This window comes from Hoplias malabaricus, chromosome 5, assembly GCF_029633855.1.
Source record: "Hoplias malabaricus isolate fHopMal1 chromosome 5, fHopMal1.hap1, whole genome shotgun sequence".
In the NCBI taxonomy this organism is placed as follows: domain Eukaryota; kingdom Metazoa; phylum Chordata; class Actinopteri; order Characiformes; family Erythrinidae; genus Hoplias; species Hoplias malabaricus.
This window is the reverse complement of record NC_089804.1, coordinates 49650765-49675162: the sequence shown is the minus strand read 5'-3', so window position 1 is coordinate 49675162 and position 24398 is coordinate 49650765. Positions and strand designations below refer to the sequence as shown.

Here is a 24398-nt window from a genome sequence, read left to right as displayed (position 1 = left end):
TCTCAGCTAGAGTTAAAAAATAAGTAATTTTGCAGATTACAATTGTGTTTTACTTTAATTATGAGTTGATCTAAACATTTTGGAATATTACTGTTGGTCGACACATTAACTATGAGAGCTCACATATTCAAGTGATTGAACAGTGATAAATATTTTAGATATTGTTGTACAGAAAATATTTACTTGGACACGTTCAAAAATTGTTCCTGTTAGCTAGGGTAAATTTTCTACCAGACTGTGTTACAGTTGGTAGTTGGTATGATTCCCATCCCAGCTAATGTCTACTCTCAACAATAGAGAAAAGATTTTGGTTTTACCTCCATTAAAGAATCAGTTCATCTAAACTGGCTGCAGTGGGATGATATACCAGCTTGCTGTTCAGCCCACAAGCCAAAGTCACAGGAGCACAGTTACTGAGTGTGAACAAACTCGGCAGAGCAGAGTAAACAGGTTTTGGTTGCCTGGGAGCTTGGTGCCCTAGTAACAGATTCTCATTGTGGACGAAACCTCTGAACAATGGAAGTCAAGGAAATGATTCTTCGCGCCTCTCCAAACCATCCTCTGGGTTTAAAGTCATGTAATATTAATTGTCACCAAGCTCAGTGTTTGGCACAGTAGTAATATGAGAACAGAATGTCAATCATAATAGATTTGTGTGGTGGGGGCTTTCATCCTATTGTGTGCGATTAGGTGTAAAATAACATTTGCCACAGGGCAACAGGATCCAGCATCAACACAACAAAACACATTCCAGCTCTGTTATTCCCCACTCTTTTGCTGCTTCATAAAATTCTCGGGCACAGTTGGGCGTTTATGCTATATAGGCCCTTTTTCTTTTACTTTAACAGTTCCTCATACTTCAGTTACTGTCGCTATTAAAATTCAGTGTTTTCATGTGCATGGGTTAATTCTTGTTAAACTAGAGCAAAAAAACACTACTTATTACAAAGAAAAAAAAAACTTTACTGTGCCTGTAATAGGAACCAGGGTCACAGAGTCTTCAACACAAATGATATTATTCGCTGTGCAAAACCCACAGTAAATGTGCACGTTGTCTGAGTTTTAATAACATAGCAGTTAATTGATGCCAAAAGAAAGGGCAGAATATGTATTACTGAGAAAATTAAAATCAATGGGTCTGTTATCATTATTAATCATTTTAATTATCCAGAAATAAAAACAAATGGTGGAATTCCCCTTTAATACAAGGTATTTTCCAGATAACAGGATTACATATCTATTAGCACTTAAGTATGTTTTAAAGGACACACCTTTAAGTCACATACAGCCCATGTATTAGTGTACCCAGTGTAATAGTTAACCGGTAACATTGTTTACATTATTGCTATGTTTGGGCCTTATAAAATATCTAACTTGGAATTGCTTTTCCTTAATATTACATAATGTTATATTTAAAAATCCACATTTGATGCACTTTGCTCTTTAACAAATAATTGGATAGTAAAGAATATTAATTCTGTTGTGATATTGGGGAAATATCATTCCTTATTTAGTGTTTGTGTTCTTTTTAGAGACGAGGTACAAGAGCGAGAAACGCAAAATAGCCTATTTGGATAAAATCATGCTATGATTATCTGCAAGTTATAAAGGGAAAATGAGTTTGAAAATGAAGTTGCCTAGAAGTGGCATGTGAATGTGCATGCACGAGTAGGAACTGTTAGTTCAGTCGTGTTTCACAGAAAGAACTTAAGGTGGTGCTACTACACCATGTGTTGTTTGTTCAGCCATATTTCACATTCCAGTTTGTGACCGAAATTTGGAACCGTTGGGTGCATTTCCACCGATTAGTATGGGTCGCAAACCAGAAAAATTAGTTCCCAGCTGTAACCAAAAAATAGTAGGTTTTTTATCGAGAACCGTGGCTAAATAATAGGAAATAAGAGAGGAACGCCCTCTGGTTGTGTGTGTTTCTGGGGCTTTGTTTGGCGTGACACCAGAGCCTCAGATCTTTTAGTTCACAAGCTCAGCAGGACGGTTGTGTGTAAACAACATTTACACACGTGTTATATCTCACAGAGAGAGGAGGACTGTTGAATTTGTCTTATTTCATGTGAGTGTGTGTGTTTGCCTGAAATATTCTAAAGGGAAGTGGTGGGGAGACATTTTGTGGCGTTAGTGTGTTTATAAAACTCCATATAACTGCACACAGCCTCCTTAAACTTCATGCTTTAACCTGTTACATTGAATAAATAAGTAATTGTAATTCTTAAAGTCAACAAAATGTTCTTGGTCTTCTTTGCTTTTTGGTGGTAGATCATCTAGTATTTATTTCTAAATAAAATGGGTAAGAAAAATGATGCCGGTGTTATATATTATGAACAAAACTTTGTGCTCCTCTTTTCATTTCTTTCATTTATTACCTGCCCTCCATATTTTCAGTATAACACAATCACATAATAAAAAACACATGTAAACAAAGACATTGATATGAAGCTCCAAAGCTTCTCCAGACCTTCCAGTGACAAGGGTATATGCATTTTGGGCTTTCCTGTTTTTGAAATGCCTGAAACACCTCTGTGACAATGGCTAAATGGCTAAGGCATGCCTAGTTTCTCTTTGTTCTTATTTTATATTATTTGTAAAATGAGTTTGAACTAAAAAACAAATTTGTGGAAAATGCATATTCCATCATAGTTGGTCCTGTATCCATTATAGTATGTAGGCATTCTAATTCTTTAAGTCAGAGGTAAGTTTGAGTCCAGTGTCTGCTTCTAGGTTCTTTTAATATTTGAATGTTGAGTTGAAATATTATGATTTTTATAATGCTTAACTTGCTAATGGCTGGTACCCAGGCATGATCTTTGAAATGCTAGCCATGCACAACAGTAGATCATTCAGCCCGTAGTGAACTCACTGCTTTAGTCAGAGTTTATTTTTAATTGTTCTGAGTCCTTTTTCAGTCATGTGGACATATGTACCCCTACATCCACGATTTATGGTCGTCTGCCTGTCAGTGTAAAATCCAGTAATTACAGCTCATTCTACTCACAGTTGACTCAGAAGGCCACACCCAGACACAACTGACAGTTACTGTAATCCCATTCTCCTGCCTCGCTTTTAGGACCCACTCAGCCTCTCTTGCCAGTTTCTGTTTGCTTGTTTATAATGAATGGCTTAGTCTTATGAAACCTACAGGCAAACATCCAATTTTAATATGGTCCTCAATTTACATGTAGCAGTACACAAATATTCAACTGAATTTAAGTGACAAAAGACCTACTCAATGTCATGAAATTAACATTTCTAACAAACATCACCCTGTTGGTTTTCTCATACACGATTTGTGGCACTTTTTTAGTAACATGTATACTCTACCTGAATTACCGATTTTGATATTTCATATTTGTGTGTATATGTGTTTAATATTTTTTCTGTATTTTAAATAGTGTTGCTGCACAGGTGTTCTGACTGGAATTTTCCTCGAATTTACTAATGAAACCTGAATATCATCATCATTATCATCATTATCTTTTCCACTTGTCCATTTCAGGGTTGCGGTAACCTGAATATTTAAAAAAAAAAATGTTTGCAGGAAATATTACTAACCTTAGCCTCAACAGAATACGTTTTCAGTTCTTTTTGACATTTCTGTGAGTTATTAGCAAGGCGTGGCAAAGCCCAACTAGATCATTAATGAGCTGCAATCTGATAGACATTGTGTGCTGAGTGGAGGTGCACAAAGAAAAGAGGCTTGTTTTACAGCCATGTAGCTACCCTGGCTAGCCATCTGTTTGGACTCTGTGTGTGTGTTGTTTGTTGTGAATATATATGAATTAGGGTGAGGCAGATAAACATATGTGGGTAGTCAGTAAATAGCTCACTATTTTCAAATTAAATCCCTCTGTCGAATATGTCAGTGTTTGTGGTGACTGTAGGAAGGGAATATATATTAGACAAATTCTGAAATAGAAATGTAAATAGGTGCCATAAACATTTTTTGGACATTTTAGGAATGTTCTCACATGAAAGATTTTGGCTGATTACTGACTGTCTAACTGAGGAACTTGCATTGGAACACGCATGTCTAAGAGCTGGCTTTTGCCACGATGCTGAAGAGACAAATGCTGAAGAGGTCAAAGCCATGTCATTTTGTGTGGGTTTGCTTGAAATATTATTGTAAAGGGAAGTAGAGTTAAAATAGATCTTCAAAAATATAGCTCCTTTAGCCTGGTGCTACCTTAAATACCCTGACTTTGGTTCACAGACTTTAATGAAGCACGTAACACCCAACGTTAGTTCCCCAGATGCAATCTGATGAACCCAGTATTAAAAATCTTTATGGAAAAGAGGATGAAGCTGTGAGTTCATTTTTGAATAATTTTTGCAAGTTTACTGCTATTTTATCTTACTTTTTCAAGTATCTTTTTTTAAGATTTGTATTCATTTTATTAAGTAAGCTGTTACTGTCAAAACATAATTGCAAGTCTTTAAATCAAATATCTTTTTGGTCTTCTTGGTCTTAGAAACATCTAGAATTCATTAAAAATATAAAGGACATACTGAGGCTACAAAATATGCAGATGTTTTAAATTTGTCCAAGTACTGCTGAATGCATAAAGTGAACTGACTTAACAAGTTTACAAACACTAAAACAGTCGCATATAAATACAACACTGAGGTGCTTTTATTCTTTCTGTTTTTATTTGCTCTGCCCTACATTTCATTGTACCACAGTATCTCAAAATAAAACCACATGTAAACAAACCCATGTAAACTAAGCCATTGATATGAAGAACCAAAGCTTCTCAAGGACTTCTAAAAAGAAGCTTCCAATTTTTGAGATGCCAGAGACACCTGGATGACAAATGCCATGACGATCCAGCAACAAACATCTTGCCCTGTCAGATTGTGAGGTCCAGATGTGTAATTTACCAATGGTATAAATGTAAATTAAAAAGTACAACAGCAATCAAGTTTTTGTACCTTTTGAAAACAAAAGTTTGAGAGGTCCATATGTGTGATGCCTCTTTATTGAGCTAAACAGCCATACGTATTTGAACCTTTGAATATTTGAGTCCCGTAAAACACAGTAAAGTTAAGTCGCTTATTCATCATCACATATTCATGCGTGGAGTCATTTGTGGCCATGACTAATATTTTACAAAACAGCTCATCTGTCCCTAAAACTCACACCAAAACATTGGACACATCTGACTGTTAATGCTTTTCTGAACAGTTCACCTAAATATCTTTAACATTACATGAAAGTAGGTGAGATCTCCAGACTTACTAAAACTGCAACAAGAGACTGTGAGTGGTTTGCTCAATATTTTAAAAAGGCTGTGGACATCCTTTTCAATCAGCATTGTTTTACTAATCAGATGTATATAGACACATGAGTATTCCTGATTAAATGTCCTGTGACTTCTATCAAGTGTACTTCTGGTTACTAAAATGTAAAGGTGCTTTTTGGTTAACACGGTTAAAATTAACTTGTTTGCACAAGAAAACTGAATGTCGTTTTGACTAATCCTGTCAAGATTACTCAAGTTTTCATATTTGCCTGAACATAATTTCAGTACGGTGTAGTCTTAAGTATGAATAGACCATAACATGCTTTTCAAGATCATACGCTGTCCTGAACTGCCTGTACATCACTACGGCAAGTTAAACAGGGCTTTTCCCCTAACTTGTTCCCTTAGCATGTTTTTAAAAAAGACACTCTACTGAAATGATTCAAAAATTTTAAATAAGAATCATATATCATATATACTATAATGTATCTTTGGGCGGCATGGTGGTGCAGCAGGTAGCGTCGCAGTCACACAGCTCCAGGGACCTGGAGGTTGTGTGGGTTTGAGTCTCACTCCGGGTGACTGTGAGGAGTTTGGTGTGTTCTCCCCGTGTCCGTGTGGGTGTCCAAAAACACACGTTGGTAGGCTCAAAAGTGTCTGTAGGTGTGAGTGTGTGTCGCCCTGTGAAGGACTGGTGCCCCCTCCAGGGTGTTTTCCTGCCTTGCACCCAGTGATTCCGGGTAGGCTCCGGACCCACTGCGACCCTGAATTGGATAAGTGCTTACAGAGAATGAATGAATAATGTATATTTAAACAATGCATTGCTGGGAACCAGTCCTTTATATTGAAATACTTATGTTTCTGTGGAAATGTCTCATGGATAAATCAATGCTGTATGTAATGTGGCGTTTGATAACTCTATGGAGGTTTACTTTTCCTGGGAAGCCCTAAAAATGTCAACACCTCACAAGTGCAAAATACTATTAAATAGCAATTTGTATGCCCTGTAAACATAATTAAAATTCTACTTCCTGTTCATGTCTACCAGTTCGAGTTCCCTCATTTCCTACCCTCTCATATAGTACTGAACTCTGAAGATCAGTTTTAAATATATACTTTTTGTTTATTTGTTTATTTCAAAACCTATACATGTAAGGGGAAAAACACCAAAAGGTCAAGTCAAAGTATCTTTAGTTATGTTTTGTAAATATATGTAGTTATGTAAAGATAAGAACATGGAAAGCGTACCACCCCGTTTACATTTTAGTACTACATTTATGAATGTGTTACAATATATTTTTTTGAGAAAATATGTTACCTTGTCTGTGTTATTAAAAAAATAACCTCTCTTTAACAATTGAGGGAGTTCCCTGAGTGCATATTTGTACTCCTAGGTATGTCACAACCGTTTAAACACAGCCCACGTGTTGGTCTTGACGGCCTGTTCCACTTCATTGACAAACCTGGTTTAACCTCGCCCCTCTCCAGCTGGAATCTAGTCCGACTGCACCTGAGCATGCACAGACCGGTGAAGGAATCCTCCACAGCTTTTCGACATTCTGGAATTCTTCTGTGATGTCACGCAGTGGCAGCTTACTGTGCTGCCCGCACTTCAAACACTTATATACAATTAGCAACAGTGACTTCTGGTCTAATGACATTTGTAGGGTAAAGCAGAGGTTATAAATTCAGTTCACTCAGTTCATTTGACAGTTTTAATGACTTCATAGTTTGTGAAAAAAGGTCAGGGTAAATTGTTGGCAAACATCACAGGTCATTAACTGACATGATCTTGCTGTTCTGGTTTGGGCAGCTGAAGTCTGAGCCACCCCAATTTTTAAGTAATTTTGAAAAATGTTTCAGACATTTTAGGTAATGGGCGTATCTAGCAGGTGAAATTGACAATAACAAAAATATATATGTAGAATTAAATTGATTTACATAAAATCTAAGCTGGAATTGGTAAGGGATGTATAAAAAAATTGAAAAATTGCATAGACTAGAAACATTTATGCACTCACATATTTTGGTGGTTTGTATTCACTGTTCATTATGAAACCATTGCCTCCAGTGAAGGATCCTTTTCATAACAGATGTTTACAGAAAACCAGTTGCTTGTTTAGTCACCCATATTGGCTAAATAATACACTACAATAGATCAAATGTACTGTGAGTCAAAATTGGCCTTGACTATGAAATTGTGGCATTATTGTTTTACTGTACATGCTAGAACTAAACTACTTGGAAATTGTCATTTTGGAAGACTTGCCAAGCATTATGAACTAATTCTTGGTAAAGTAATTCTGGAAATAGAACATTGTTACTGCAGGTGATTTCATCATGAGTAAATGCCTACTGCAGTTTACCTTTCACATTTACTCTTTATAGTCTTTTTAACTGGTTCAGTTAAAGGAAGTTCTTGGAATCTCTCACAAGGTTGTTTTTGTCATTTCTGAATATATGATGACTAAAGACCAGAGGACTGTTTGCATCATAGCTGAAAATAGCTCTATGGTTTTGGCCAAAATATGTGGTCTGAAGTTGGCATTAACATCAGCATGACCCAGCACCAGTTAAAACCTCTGTGGTTTGTCATTGATATGAGGGGGTTGTCACTGATGGATCCATTAATATGAACACTGTTTTAAGAAAACAAAGGTGTCCTAATGTAAAACACTTTTTCAGTAAAGCTGGCATGTTGTTCAAAATGTAAATAATAACAGTATACGCAATTTATTTGAAAACCTTACCAAGACTGTGTTTCATATGACTTGCTTATTTGTTTGATTGCTTGCTTGCTCATTTTGAATTTCATGCCAGCAACATGTTTGGAAAGGGTCTTTATATTGATATAAGGGCATCCTAGGCAGGATCTTGGTGGTGTCGGGGGTGCTACACAATGAGAAATTTGGCTGACTAGGAGAGCTCATAGGTAAATCAAGATGCTTAAAATGGAGCTCTGTTCACATGTAACCGGATCTGCTCTCCACTGGGGCCAAGCATTCCACTCTGCACACTGAGGAGTCTCATGAACACAATGACTAGATGATAAGAGCCAGGCCAAGATTTACCACTTAAACATCCACCATACCTGACCACACAAAATATAACTGAACTGAAGACATGGTAAAGACGAGGACAACTGGGCTTTAAAATGTGAGATATATTTAATAGTTTAGCAGTGCAGTATGTAAAATTACATTTCACAGTCGATCACCTTAAACAGATTTCTAAATACCATGTTTGGTGAATGTACCAGAAGCCCAAGAGGACAGAGAAATGTCAGTTGGATGACGGCCAGTTTAAATAGTGCTCTGCCATGAATACTGTGAATTTGGCTTCTGGGTGGAATTTCGGTTGCCATGGAGACTGGGAGAGAACATTCTGCTGGGTAATCTTCAAATGACAAAAAAGGCTTCTATCATGTTCCTTGTTCACATGCTGAGATGCTGAACTATTATATACAGCAAGATACATTGATACTCTGTCTTATATGTTAAATGAAAATCTCTTAGTAATGTCTCTTATTGACTAGTACAGTGCTATTGTTCAAGGCAATACAGAGCGCCAAAGTTCACCTGTGACCCCTTAACTCCACCCCCATTTCACCCTAAGAACAATAATATTCTTGTTGTCAGAACAAAATCTTGTATCTCCAGAAAAGTAGCTTTCCATAAGAAACTATTTGCATTTCTCGTTGTAAGTTAAGGTAACAGTTTAGCAATTAGATATTATTTAGCAATTATCTAAGCAATTAGATATTATTGTTAAATATGATTTCATCATTTATTTTTTTAATAACTTGTTAAATATATATATTTTATAAATTCTGTTTTTAAAGTATTCTAATACCAAAAAAGTGATATAACATAATTATACAGATTTTACAGGCTGTAAAAACAAAAAATTAACTTTTTTTTTGCCTTATGGCTCTTGGCCCACCACAAACACATTTTCTGCCAAAACAAAAACATTAGGTACAGCTGCTATAGATAAATCAATTTGGATTCTTTTAAAAACCTTTGGGTAAATGTTTATGGGTGCATCTTATCTTTGTATACTTGATTTGTGAGGGTGAAGAACCTGTTTAAATACAAAATAATAATAATAATAATGATAATAAAAACACTGCAACAGTGTTCTATTTTATATTCATCGAATCCAAGGATCAGGCCAAATAAACTGTACTACAAAAATGTCGCTACATCACACAACTTGCAGAAATACTAAGGAAGAGGTGATGAGTGATATGTGACTCACAGATTTTTTGAAGAGAAGGAGAGAAACTCTGACTCATGACACTTGGAAGAGTATTGTAAATGGCACCAATCTTCCAGTGTGGGGTTCATAGTTCCTCATACAGACCTGAAGTCAGAGATGTACTGTTTTATTAATATCTCTGACCGAGTGACTACTATGATTCAGGGCCTATCATAAGTTAGAATGTTCACATTACCTTCTCAGTAGGTACCTAGAGCCATTCATATATATTTATATCATATAAAAAACTATTTTGTTTGTGTTTTCCATAATTTGCAGACACGAAAATGACTTCCATGGTACATCCTCCATTTCCTGTATTCATTGATGTTGGTGCCATGTAATGGACGGCATTACCAGACAGTATTAGACACAAATAGTTAGATCTAACCATGTCTGGTAAGACGCCCATCAACAGGCCTTGCTTTGACAACATCAAACATGTATACAAACATCAAATGTGATCAAAAAATAAAAATAAAGCAATATGTGGAATAAAACTTTGATTATGGTGTTAAACCATTCTTAAATTGACCCTGAAATATGCTAAATCCACAAAATGTTTACTTTGAACCCTCAGAGAGTACAAAAAAAAAAGAAAAAAAGAGGAGAACAAAAGAGGAGATGAAAAGGCTGAAGTCCTGTCTGCTTTATGGAGGAAAATGATGTGACAGTGTAAAGCTGGCTAATAAAACTGCGAAAGGGACATGAATAACAAACATGACTCAATTTCATACATCTGTGACACAGATAAAGGAAAAGTACCCCAGACGGGCAAACATGGGTGCGGCTCAATATTTATGAGTCAATTCTTCCACCTTAAGCAAACAGTGGGTTGTAAAGGGCCATGTCTGACATTTGCTTATTTGTGCACATAGTAGGTATTTTAGTGATGGGGGGAAAAAACAATTATGTTAGGCTTCTAAATTTTGTAAAATAGTACCTACAAAAATTTCAAATCGTTTTACCCTTTGAGAAATTTGCTAAAGCCTTCTCTTGTTTCTCTTTGTTTATAGGCCCAAGAACTTAAAACCTCAAAGCCAGTATGCTCAAAATATAAACAAGTGTAAGCTGTATATATGACTAGAATTTGTCAGGATTAAATATGTTCACCTTTTCTAGGTAGCAGACTGTGATTAAGCTACATTCAAGCTAGCATTTGACTAAATAAATATGTGGCAAAACTTAAATTACAGTTTTAAAAAGTACACTAAACATAAAAGTTTGCTCTAGACTTTCCACACTATTTGAGAAGGTGTATGTGCAGGGATGGGCACAGGATGGGAGAATGGGGAGAGGAGGAGTCGACAGTATCGTTAAAAGCCTTTTTTATCGTGCGCGTTCAGGTGAGCTTGTGTGTCAGTTGCAGGATGTGCCACGCAAGTAAGACGAGCTCAGCCAATCATGGTTTGCCTAAAGCCACAAAAGCCACACAGTGCACTGGGGGAGGGGATGAGGAAACGTCTTTCAGCAGGCTGGTTCAGCAGGTACCTGACTGGTATTCTTTAACTAAAGCTGGGTGGGGTCTGGCAGCCTAGAAAAAAGAGGGAGTGGGAAATGAAAAAAAACAAAGTAGAGTACATTAGACACTCCCGCTCTTTTCCTTCTCTTTCCCCCCCTCGAGTCATTTCTCATGACCTGGCCCTTTATTTCCTCCTAACGCCTCTGAGTGTCACACAAAAGCAGGCTGCCAATCATTTTGATATGAGACCTCTTTTTCCCGGGTTTCAACTGCCTCCTCTTGGAACTAATAATCTAATGGGACACTCCTAAAAAAAAAAAAGGAAAAAAAGAGGTCCCTGGCTTGAATGTCTAGGATCTAGTTTTGGGATCAGTTTTTAGTTCATTCTGTCATCTCCTTCACAACAATGTTTCTTTATAAAGCTGCCCATTGAAGGCTTTTTTAGGACTTTTTGTAGGAAGCTATTTCTGGTAGTGTTATTTTTAAAAGAATAGCTAAACAGCCATTTTTACCCAGAGATTCTGTAAAAATAAAGATACCTGTTCTCTTGCGTAAGATAACTAATTCCAAATCTAATGTGGGTTTTTGCCAAATTATCCACCAAGAGTTCAAAGCCAACACACAAATATTTTAGGGCCTTTAATCATTGGAGTGCATATTTGGACTCCATAAATTTCATATAGGTTTATAAATAAATGATAGACTTTTTTTAATTATAATGTTACAGTATCAACATTGTAGGGTTAGCCCTAAACCTGCTGCTATTTAAGAGGCTGAAATACTGGTTTGTCAGTGTATATCTACAAATATACAAAAAAGTGCTGACATGCAGTGGATTTGTACTTAGAATCATCACCTCCCAGATTCCAGGGAAACCTCTGTGTGTGTGTATTGCAAACTGTGAAATAAACACCTGGTATTTTTGTACTAACAGTAGAAACAGAGACAAAACAAGTTTCATTAAGCAATGTGTGGGTGATATATGAGTTTCTGTGAAAACAAAATGCTTTCATTGTAAATTATTTGAGTTCATTTTTTTGTTGTCTTGTTAAAAGTGCTGATAACAACACAGCTTTTAATTTTTTTGGCACAATATTAACCCAGAGGACCTACTTAATTCTATTAAGGATTACACCTTGCAAGAAAACATTCACAGTGTGTTTACCTGTTGCCTGATATGGGCATAATCAAATGAGACAAAGTGGAGAGAATCCTTGGCAGTATTTGGGCCACCCAACAAACATCGTTACCAGACAGTGTTAGAAAACACATACACAGTCCAGCACTGTCCGGTAAGATGGGTGCTAAGTGCCATAGGTTCGCTTTAAGTAGACTTGTAGGCAACTTTGTGAGGTAAAACAGCATTACACTAAACTGCAAGTTCTCTGAAGTCTGTAGACAGCCATCATCATCATTACCAGGCAGTATTAGAGAGAGAAAAGATATCCAATGCTGCCTCGTAAGATGGAGAAGACTGTCCAAGCAATTCTTGGAATGAGACAAAAAAAAAGGCTTCTTGTTATTGGCTGCAAAATAATGTAAAAAATTAATGGAACTTTCAAGCTATTCAGGTGAAACAGAAGTATAAATAGAACATGTATCTAGTAAACATCCCTGTCATATCCCTAACTCCCAACTATATTTTTGTGCCACTTGAAAAAGCCAATAACAGTTGCCTAAATAAAACTTGGAATTAAAAATGCTTTTCCTCCCTCTTTGTTAATTTGTAGGCAAGAGCTTTCATGTCAGTTGAGATCCTGCTGAATATGTTCTGCCAGTGTTGCATCAGACCCTGATACTAACCACCATAAAGCACTAAAACTGCTGCTATGATGAGCTGGGGCTGATAACAGAGCCCTAGCCCAGTGAACCACCTGCCCTGAGGAAGTAGAGACGCATAAAGGAGGATATACAGCAACAAAACAACTGGCTCTGAAAACTGGTAAAGCTGGAATTATGCACGCACTCGTTTGCTTTGTTCTTCTGTTCTCTGTGGCTCAGTGGAGCAACCGTAGGCAGAGAGAGTGTGGGCCACTAAGGCAGTTAATAATTGTCCAAACCTGTTTCGACTGGTCTGATTTGACATCATGGGCTGGAGAGCTACTCTACCTTACAATAGAACGTTGACTTAAGACAGCATCGAGCTAAAGAGTACCCCTCCTCTGCCCCCCCCCAAAAAAAAAGAAGAAGAAAGAAAGAAAAACTAGGGCCTGAACTGGGTGGTGCTAATTTTCTTTCATCTTCTGGAGGACATAGGAGACAGTCCTGGCATTGTTATTGTATAATGAACAAGCACATCTCATTCTAGCTTCCGTTGCTAAGGCTAGGCCAGACGTTTTGTTTTACTGTGTGCAGTGATAACAGCACAGAGGAATGCTACACTGGCCTGACCTGTGACCAAGTTCTGTGTGCGGAAGGTCATTCCACACACCTTTTAGTTTACTGAATAACGCCTAAAGTTTATAGCCATGCAGCACAAGACTGAACCCTTAGAAGAGAACTGTGTAAAATGTTTGCAGTTACACATTTTGTAGGTCTGTTATATTTATTTCTGCCTGAAATATAAAAGAAAGGCTAGATTAGCATGTCTGAAATCCCTGTTTAAACTGTTGATGTGAATATGTCATATTTGGTTTCCCAAGCTTGTAAACCACAACTGTAGCATTTACATATGAGTATTATTATATTAAAAACATGAACAATAAAAGTTAAATGACCCTAAATGTGCTCCAAAACATTCAAAATACTGTAAACTACTGTGAAATCGGTAGGCAGTAGTACTGTCCTTAAAGAAGCTGCAAGTGAAACAAGTATTAAAAGTACAGCAGGTTTTATATATGAGAGAGAGAGAGAGAGAGAATAAAATGGGAAATGCTTCACAAGAATAAGCAGATAATAGAAAGCAAGCATGTAGGGGAGAGAGAGAGAGAGAGAGCGAGAGAGACAGAGAGAGAGAGAGAGAGAGAGTACCTGTAACCTTACCGTGGTGAAAGGGACTCAGGTAAAGAATGTGACAAAAAAAAAAGTGAGTAGGGGGAAAAGAAAGAAAAAGAAAAAAAAAATCTCAGATTTCCACCAAGTGCCTGAAAAGGCTGCGGCTTCCTCTTGCTCAGTCAGGACCCGTGAAATGAAAACCCCAAGCAGACCTGCTCTCCCAGACTGCAGCCTCTATTTAGTTAATCATCAGCATTATAAACCAGTGCTGCAGGCCTTCTGAGAAGGAAAGAGAGGGAGAAAAAGGAAGGAGAATAAGTGTTAAAGATGGCAGAGTAAGGTGGAAAACAATGAAATAAGTGCATACACCAGTATTCCGTAATGGAGCCTTTGCCTTCTACCTTGAGTTGCTTTCCTCCTTCTCTTTGTAAATCAAATTTTAAGTGCTGTTTGATCTCCTGTTTCTGTAGCAGTAACGTGTTTTTAGCCAGTTTCACACTGCCTGGAATGAAATGTGATCAGGTAACTGGGCCCTCCTTGCTGGAATGTGACTCCACAGTGAAGTGACCAAACTGAAGGCTAAACTAGGCTGAGCCTTAATCAATAGTTTGTGTCTGTGTGAAGAACAAAGCGAGGGGTAACAGTAAACCTTAGTTAAATGCGGGCCTGGTTCGGCCAGTTCTAATTGCGCTCTGAGTTTAAATGACTGCTGCTTTTCTGTGTCATTCAGTTGTCACACTATTTAAAAAAGACAATAATTAGTGAACCTTTAAGTGTTTTTTCAGCACAGTTTTTCCAACTAGGCTATTTAGCATTTCCAGTGCTGTATTTTGACTATCTCTTGAGCATTTGAATTCCTGTGAGCATATTCCTCACACTTTCACTTTGTATTCTAAGTAGCAGTAGACAACGATATAAGGTATTTGCATTAAACCTGTTAATCAAGAAGTGAATGGTTATGTTGAAAGTGAAGCAACGTGTAAATATTATAGTCTAATCGTATTATAGATACTTTGCATATTCTTGCTGTTTTAACGATCTTGCAAACTGCCTACAATGTAAAACATAAAACTATTGCCTTTCAACATTAAAAAAGCTCATAATCAATCGTTTTGTAGTCTATGACCATTTCTTTATACAGCCTATAAGCACAAGAACGTCTGTAATCAGGAAGAATATCCAGCAGATGAAACCAATTCTGTGCTTTAACCGAACACGGCAAAACGATAACAGGCTGCTAAGGCACAGTCACACAGTTTAAAATGGCTGTTGTTAAGCAAACAATCCCTAGTGTGTTGAACCTCTTTGACCTCTCACCTGTGCATGATAATTAACACTCCATTTTCCTCCCTCTGGCCTCTTGAAGGAACAAACATACACAAGCCACTGCCCAGCTCCTTGCTTTGCTTTGCACTCCATATCTACAATAATCTGACTTTAAACCGTCGTTGGGTTTTATTACCCTCCAGCAAGGGCTTGTGTTACGAGCCGTATTCTCCCACAGGGGAGCAGGATTCTGATAATGCTTTGGCCAGGTAATAAAGCTGTGACAAATGAGTCGCTCAGATGAGGGAATGAAACGGACTCATTTTCCTCCTCCCACCAATCAAAATCCTCCACCTCACTGTGCATCCATTGTGCTGGCCGGCCGACATTTTCTCCCTGCTTCGGGACCAGTGCTTCCCTCCAAATAATGAAGAAACTTAGAATTACTTTTAAAATATCTTATAAAACAGGCACTATCAAGCTTATAATAAAAGAATCAAAAGCATACCGTCTCCGTAACCTACCACACTTTGTTTCATTGACCTCAAAAGTTAGGGAAAGTAGAAATGGTTGTCGTATCTTCTAAAACGTGCCAAAGAGACACGTAAGGACAAGCCTAACTCACGGCAGTTGCTGCGAGTGTCACGATAGAAATACCCAGAAAAAAACAAAGCGTAGTTGCTCAGGATCAACAGGTTACACAGACCACCAACCTAGTTGTAAATCTGAAGTCTAAAAATGACCAAGAGTTTTAAACTTTTTAAAAACTTTTCCAAAGAGTTAAAAAGGTTAAATATATCTTTACACAGCACACTATTACATTCCAAAGCCTGTGTAAAACTAGAAACATAATCATAGCCAACTCAAAGTGAAAATTTCAGGCAAGTTACCGAGTTATACAGACAGCCCATAGTGCTTCTGGAAGGCGTGCTATCAGGAGTAGAAGAGTAGGCAGCTAAACCCCTCTCTTTATCCCCTTTGACAAGTCTGGCGGTTTGCCTCTACCTGCCCAAACTGGTCTATCCAGTCAAGGAATGAGTGTTTGTTTCTATTGTGTTCCCTTTTTCTTTCCATTTAAATAGATTGGAATCTGATACAGATTATGATATGACCCTATTCAGACAGGAACGCTCCCTTTTAACAAGCTCACAAAACAGTTCTTCAGCCAACCCATGTAAATGACCAACATTTTCAGCATACTAAATATTCCCCAACTATACCAAGTGTACGTAAGTCTATGTGAAAATAAGTATTAAGATTTGAAGCTAGCCGTAGCAAATACCTCAAACAAGGAAACAACAATAAACGTATTTGAAATTAAAATGTTACCCTCTTGTTTCCTTAGGATGGTCCTCTGCCTCAAAACCAGATATGAGACACACCATTGTAAGTCGATCACTTGTGCTGCTTCAGATTCTGGTATTTCTCTTCCTCTTTGTTAATCGACGCCCTGTTTGCTTCACTGTTGGGCGGAAGGAGACCATCTTGAGTTGGCGACCGGATTCCCGACTAGGAGATGGATGCATACCTAACTGGAGGTACAGTTCAGCCGATAAAACTTTTGTCTCCGTGAAGACTACTGCCACTTCCTTGAGGTTATGCGGAGTGTTTAAGTTCTTTGAGAGAAGAGACAGAATTTGTAAAGGGTTTGCTTTACATGTAGCAGCCCCCCCGCAACCCCCACAGGTGTAATTTTCCTGTAGCAGCCAATCTCCTTGGCCTCTAGCGCTTGCAGGTGTGTCCCTCGCTCGGTGATAGGACAGTCCCGCCCTGGAGGACATACTCCACCTGCCGCCCCCACCCAAGGTGCCTTGAGAATGTTTATGATGTCAGCTTTAGCTTTGTGTGTGTGTGGCTCAGATGGGATTCAGAAACTGGCTTCCGTACTCCGGTGAGACCACTGCAAACAAACTGAAACCCAAGCCCCTTTCCGAACAGACAGTTGGTCTAAATGAAAAACAGTTGTAAATAGATCTGGACTCTGGTCTGGGTATGGCTTGCATGGTGGAGGCCCTTTTCCCTGTTTCTTATACTTATTATGCCCAATGGTATCTGACCTATGGATTCTCCATTGTCAAAGTGTATATAACAGCTCTGACATTTTAGGAACTGTAAGTACATGTAGTATCGTGCAAAAGTCAGAACTGACAAATGAGTACAAGTTATTATTTATAACTTATTTAACAGAGACTTGCACAGAAGTCACAACAACTAAAAAGATTAAAGAAAACCAGTATTTAATGTGTCTGCTCTTTGCCTTCATCACATCTTCCATGCTGAAAGCTGAGTCGTGGGCCTGGATTGTTTGATTTTCCGCTTTGACTTTGTGCAGAAATATTTCCTAATATAACTAACTTTAAAGAATCAGTGCTCAGTGCTTCGCTATGAGATATAGACTTATAAATATCTTCTTAAATAATCATATATGTACTCTTTTGAGTATGTCAATTTGAAACATAGGTACAGATGCAAAGCCTAACTAGCAAGTAAAAGAGAAAGTTGAAAAAAGCTCAATGAAAAAGTGTAATACATGGTCTGATGAACAATAATGCAAGCCAAATTTTGAAAAATCCTCCACATATTAGAAATGTTTTATTTCAGGGTTGCCCAAAATGTGACCCAGGGAATAAAGTAAATTTATATACGTTTGTTGGAACATGGTTTGGTAATTTATATAACATTTAATATTTTTAAATTTTGCTTTTAATATAACAAAACTCTAGCACAATATCCGCTTTGTCCATGTAAAAGGTACTTTTACATATTTATTTGTATATTTATGTCATTCTGGTTTATAGACGATCACAAACATTGTACTTTGACCACTGAAGACCTAAATAACGGGTACCCCGATTTATGCCAACAACATTTTTCAACCAACCCTACAGCCAAGAAAAGAACCTTTAGGCTGAAAAGTGTAGACTTGAGTGTTTGTGATTTAGTGGGTGTAGCAAGACCTGGAGGCATTTCATCTAATCCCTGTCTGCTGCACACTGAGGGCTTGCTGTTATTGTCTGAAGTAGTTTAAACAATGTGAATAAGCCTTTATAATGATCCATTGTTTCAAAGGTGTTGTCAGAATGAGGAAAGCAAGGAAATGAACAGATAATATGCCAGTCCAACTGTTCTAAATTTTGAAAAAAAAAAATCATATAAATATAAGCACCACAGCTGTCGTTGGGTCATTTGCTAACAGAGAGGCTGTTGAAGTTGGGTTTAGTGGGTGTGGTCATACCGTGCTGGGTTGTTCAAGGCCTTTTGTTATAGCACAGCCTCACAGTTTCCTGATCATCTGATCATGGCTTTAATAATGTGGTTCAGGACATTAATGGCTAGGTGACCCCACAGCCATCTCTGAATGTGCCAGAGCATCATGTCAGAACAAAAGGCTGAGGTTTTTCCCATGACTACTGCGAGGTGTGGGACACAATAGGCAGTCTCACCTGTGCAATTAATCATTCAACACTGAAATGAACTCAGACCCTATAGAGTTCAGCAGGCCTGTGGTTGTATGGAAAACCCAGTATAATAAAGAATAAGGGCTGTTCACTGGTAAAAATGAATAAATAAATACAGCATTACACATTTTGCATTTTCCAAACAGGTTACAGTTTTGAAGTAGAACCCACATTCGGATGTGTGTATTGTTAGCATTCACAAACACTGCATTTCAGCAGACTTTGTTGAGGAGAGGGTCTTCATAATCTGGCCCCTAGTTAGTCATTCACTCTTGGGACTGTTGAGGCCTATAGCATGCAGTGCATCCTGGTCACTGGAGCAGGAAAATGTTCATCCAAGGCACCAGTGTGGACAAAGGGCTGTTTCAATTGGCTGGGTGACTGGGAGAAGCTCTTCTCTCTGGCTGTCCAGGAGTGGAGGCCCCCACTTTGACTGCCCCTGAAAGAGGCCAGGAAATTGGCCTGTCTGAAAGGTGTGCTTTGTTTAGCATTGGCTTATTTGCATTCCAAATGAGGTTTAGAGTGAAGCGGTGGAGCACAACCAAAGCTCATTTGGGTAGAGATAGGTATCAGCCATGGCTGTCACGCAAGGCCAGTGGAGAGGACATTCATCATCGACTGGCTTCTTTTCTGCCACTGGTCAGGGCCTTATAGCTGACCAAAAGCACTGTAATCACATCCACAAGGCACTCTCAAAGCTCACATGTTATCACTGGGCATGTACACTAGGGTAAATATCAGTGATACTCAACAGGTTGACCATCACATTTTAAAGAAGACTGTCCCCAAACTAATGAGTCCAAGCAATGTAAATGCACCATGACATTCTGTTTTTCATATTGGTTTGCATTTATTGCCTAAATGCTCTCAACACAGAATGCAGCACAATGATCCAGCTCTTCTTCAATGTCAAGCAAATGATTCCACAACACTTTTTTTTAGCTTGAAGTGACCTACAGACTGTGGTTTCTTTCTTAGAAAAATGAAAATTAATTTCTGAATGATTCTGAACGACCTAATACAGTCATCCAGACAAACGAATGAAACAAGCTTGATGTCACTGAACTGTAGGGGAGGGTTGATACAGCTACGTAACACCTGCATACACACAGGTGGGTGGAGAAGCCTATGTACATAACTAAGTGAAAGTAGTATTACTTGTGTAAAACAGTGACATAACTATGTTTCCAAAAATATATATATTAAAACAAAATGTATACTTACATTAATTACTGTAAGTAAAACTATAAATTAAAACGGATACTTTTTTTTTTGGGGGGGGGGGGGGGGGCAAAGTCTTTTGTAATAAGAAATAATAACAAAATTAACTAATTTAACAGAAAGTGAGTTCATAAGTAATTGGTCAGGAAGTAATTTAGCCTCTGTGCAGCACCAAGAAGAATTTAAAACAAATAAATAAAAATGTGATTTAAAGTGTATACATTCAACCTTAATTTATGCAGGTAAGCGAAACATTTATTTTTATCTTTTTTTGCAATGTTTAGATCCATTGCAGTCAATGACTGGAAATTACAGACAAAATGTTGAGTTTTTTCTTTAAGTACTTTGCCGGGTTTTAGTACAGATGGTTTCAGTTTGGAGTTTCAGTTTTCGGTTGTGGGTATTTCTGGCACGCATTTTTTCTTTAGTAAGTAAAAAAATGCTCAGTTGCCTTTCGATCAAGAGATCAACATTGCCATTGAAGAATATATCACTATTTGTTATTAGTTTCTCTTTGTTTGCTTTTGTGGTATGTTTTGGGTCATGTCCATCTTTACTGTGTTGAGACTTTGTAAGAGTTTTGCATACTTTGACTGAATCGGAGTAGCAGGTATAAATCTATACACTTCAGAATTTAACCTGCTACTTCTGTCAGCAGTCACATTATCAGTAAACATCAGTGACCCAGTTCCATTGGCAACCTAACATCCACATCCCTTTTCTTTATCCCTACACTCTCAGAAAAACTGTCATTGTGCTTTTTGCTGTTACTGTGGTTGTACACTGTAGTGTACATATTTAGTCATTTTAGTTAATGAATATTATGGCACAATATACAATAATCTCTGTGAATGTTATTTTATTTTTACACATTTATATAATGATAGTTTACAAATATTCACCTCAATCATTAGTTAAAACCATAGTTGTATCTTTTAAGGGTACATTTACATGGTTTGTATCTTTAGTGAGCAATAATGTACCTCTGCTGTACCCTTTTTTCTGATTCATTCTGGTTCAAGTTAATCTTGCCTTCATCTGTTCAAAGGATGTTTTTTCCGTGCAGGTTTTTGTAGATGTATCCTAACTAAGTCTTATCTATCTTTTCTGCTTTTGAGTTTAAAGAGTTTCTTATTTTGTGGAAAACTCTTTATATTTACAGTCAGTCATACACCTCTATCTGCTTTAAAATGCTGTTAACTTGGCTAGATTTTGTGAAGTTTTTATTTTTAATCCAATAAAATAACAACTCCAGAACTTTTCATTTTTAATTTGTCATGAGAGAATGACGCTGCAGTTGAACACAAGCCTGTGGAAATTGAGAGACCTTTACATGACATGGCTGTAATTATTAAATTTAAAGCAGAATTTTTGTTAAAGCCTTTGAATCAAAGCTGGAAGTTTGCATTTCAATCACATCTTTGTTTCTTTATTTTTATCTATTGCCATGGTGTAAAGATGTTTGTGTCACTGTCAAAATACTGGACTTGACTGTAGGACCTATGAAAATATGCTAAGCTACAATTCTGGGCAATAATTGACTTTTATGACAACACAGTGGCAGAATAAATAATCAGTGTCATTTAAATGATATTTTTTATGACAGACAAGCTGTACTGTAATTAGCTTTTATAAATATCTGTGCAAGTTTATGTAGTCTTATAAAAATACTATGAAACATTACAGGGACTTCCCTAGAATTTGACTGTCAGGTGTGCTTTGGCAAAAAAAGTGTGTTCCCCTTGCCCTTCAGGTCTGACATATCGAAATGTGCACCATACAACTAGGAAGGAGAGTGTGTCTGCGTGTGTAAACCTGCACGCTGGATTTAGCTATGGCTGAGTGGATGGGCCCATCCATAGCTACAGCCCTGGTACAGCTGACCATATTTACATGTCAATGCATGTACAAGAACAAAGAAAGAAGAAGGAAAAAAGATTAACATATGGAAACACATCTAAGGTCTGCCTTCTAAGAAAAATATCAAGGAAATATCCTTTACCTGAGCTAAACATGATGACCTCTTTGATCCACTCATGATACTTTTTAAAAAAATAGAAAAATAAATATCCTCTTTGAGATCTTCACATATGTCTATGCAACACCTGTTTTGCCATAGGTCTCTCATTCCACAGGCTTGCTTTTGTTTCTTGATTGAGGTGTCTGTTGGCTAATTACAGAGATTTTCATTGTCCTTTCAGGAAATAAGGGCTTATCACAGGAGGGCTGTGATGAAAATGCGCTTTTTGGCTTTTTTAAGGTTATACACTCTCAGAAAAATTGTCATTGTGTTATTGTCCTCAAGGGTATATTTCAGTATTGTTACTTGGGGAACATATATGTTGTGTTATATATTATAGATTATTTGATTCCGTACACACTTATTTGGGGTTATGGCTAGTGCATGCTTCCCCTGAATATGTGACGCCTGCCACTGTTTCTTTTCAGTCTGCCACAAACTTCCCAACACGTTTGGAGGAGAAAACTGCCCAATATACTATGTTAGCTAATAAATGCCCACATTGGGTTGTATTATGCTGATGGATTGGGAATATGGAGGGAAATCCTAGCCACTCTAGTCATCCAGAGAACACGGATAAATTTTGCTTTCCTTCATGTTTTTTCAGGTCTTTTTTGTTTAATATTCTATTTAAGAATATATATATGTATTTTAAAATGTATGGTAATGCCTTTTTTCCCTTGTAAAGTGACTGTAGTGTGAACATTAAGGTACACAATTAAGTTTCAAGAAATTGTTGGAACTTTGAAAGAACATTTTACCAAGCAAAATCATATAATTTGTTTTCTGACTACATGTATAATTTACCCATTTATAAAGTACTGTAATTAGTGCACTGCTAAATTTAAAATGATTCGAATAGAAAGACACATCTTATGTTCAATCCCAGTAATTCACACATATTAAATAATAAATGGCAAAGCTAATTTCTGGGTTTAATTGCTATATTTTTCTTTTGTCATGCAGAGATGTTCTTTGTCAGCGGGATAATCACTGGAGACTGGTGCTGTGGTTTCTGGTGCTAGAGCAGCGTACCTGAGAACACAGCCATGCTCCAACTTGCCATCATCAGGTAATTGGCCCCTCGAGACTGTCAGGTAGCGTGCATCCGTGTGTGTGTCTGTGTGTATGTGTGTGTGTGTCAGTGAGGTCCACATGGAACGTGGTTTCCATAGAACAGAAGGAAGGAGTCAGACATAGCAATTATTGAAGCTCATTTTCTCCACAACATGTTAGCCAACAAATACCAGCTAACATTTGTATTCACACATGTATTCACATGTCTTAGGTCTAATTTTACTTTTGCTGCAACATATTGCTTTTAAAGTATTCCCACCCAGCAATATTTTCTGGTTTTGCAATATTGTTAACACACACAATTTGACATCTTGACATAACTACTCATGTCAGCTGCCAGTCTTATTATCATATTCATTCTCCAGTCAAAAGCCAATATATGTTGCTTATTTTTCAAGAGGTATATCTGAGCAAATGCAATATAAGGCAATCCACTTAATGGATAAGGTTAAAATGAAATTAGTAACTTTTCCAAAACTAACCTGTGAAGTACCTGGGTGTGCACTTGGATGACAGACTGGACTGTTGTTTTAACACCTGTGCAGTGTTCAAGAAAGGACAGAGCCGTCTGTACCTTCTCAGGAAACTGAGGTCCTTTGGAATGTCCACAAAACTCCTTTGGACGTTCTACCAGTCCATCGTTGCTAATACTATATTCTATGCTGTTGTGTGCTGGGGCAACAGCATAAACAATAGTTCACTGAACAAAGTGTACAAACTAATCAAGAAGGCAGGCTCTGTTGTTGGAGTCATACTGGACACTCTGGAGGTGGTGGCAGAAAAACAGACACTTAACAAGCTGCTCGCCATTATGAACAATACTTCACACCCCTTGCACTCTACAGCAGACAAAGAAGCACATTCAGTGGAAGTCTGATACAGCTGCGCTGTGCTAAGGAACTTTACAACGAGTCTCCGTACTGCAGGCACATGACTGATCTCCTGTTGTCTGAACTTCACCATACTGCTACGTGTCCAGTCAATACTGTCATGTATACAGTCATGATGCACTCATTGTTACTGCTTTTTTCTTTTCCTGATAACTTCACTGACTCTGAACACCATTAGTGCAATAATAATTATGCTGCTCTGTTTTTGACATGTACATTGTCATTTATGTATATAGACATTTATCACTTGTGTTGTAATCACTTATATTTTTTTGTGTTATATCTGCTAAAACTGCTCTTGTGTCATAATAGAACTAAAATGTATATAGACACTCCTCAATTCTAATATATTATTTTTATGTGTTTTCTAAATACTTTAATGTGTTTGAAATTATTTTGAGAATATTTTAAATATAAAATGATTACATGGTAAATTATAATACATTAATATTTGATTTGGGCGGCATGGTGGCGCAGCAGGTAGTGTCACAGTCACACAGCTCCAGGGACCTGGAGGTTGTGGCTTCGATTCCCGCTCCGGGTGACTGTCTGTGA

The 24398-nt window shown here is 37.5% G+C and overlaps 1 long non-coding RNA gene across 1 annotated transcript in view; it reads left to right on the top strand.

Annotated features, from left to right (window-relative positions):
- Nucleotides 1-24081, top strand: part of LOC136696783 (uncharacterized) — a 39079-nt gene extending 14998 nt beyond the window's left edge. Inside the window, exon 3 of the long non-coding RNA XR_010802636.1 lies at nt 22843-24081. This is a non-coding gene — a long non-coding RNA (uncharacterized lncRNA). The remainder of the gene's footprint in view (nt 1-22842) is intronic.
- The last annotated feature ends 317 nt before the right edge of the window (nt 24082-24398 follow it).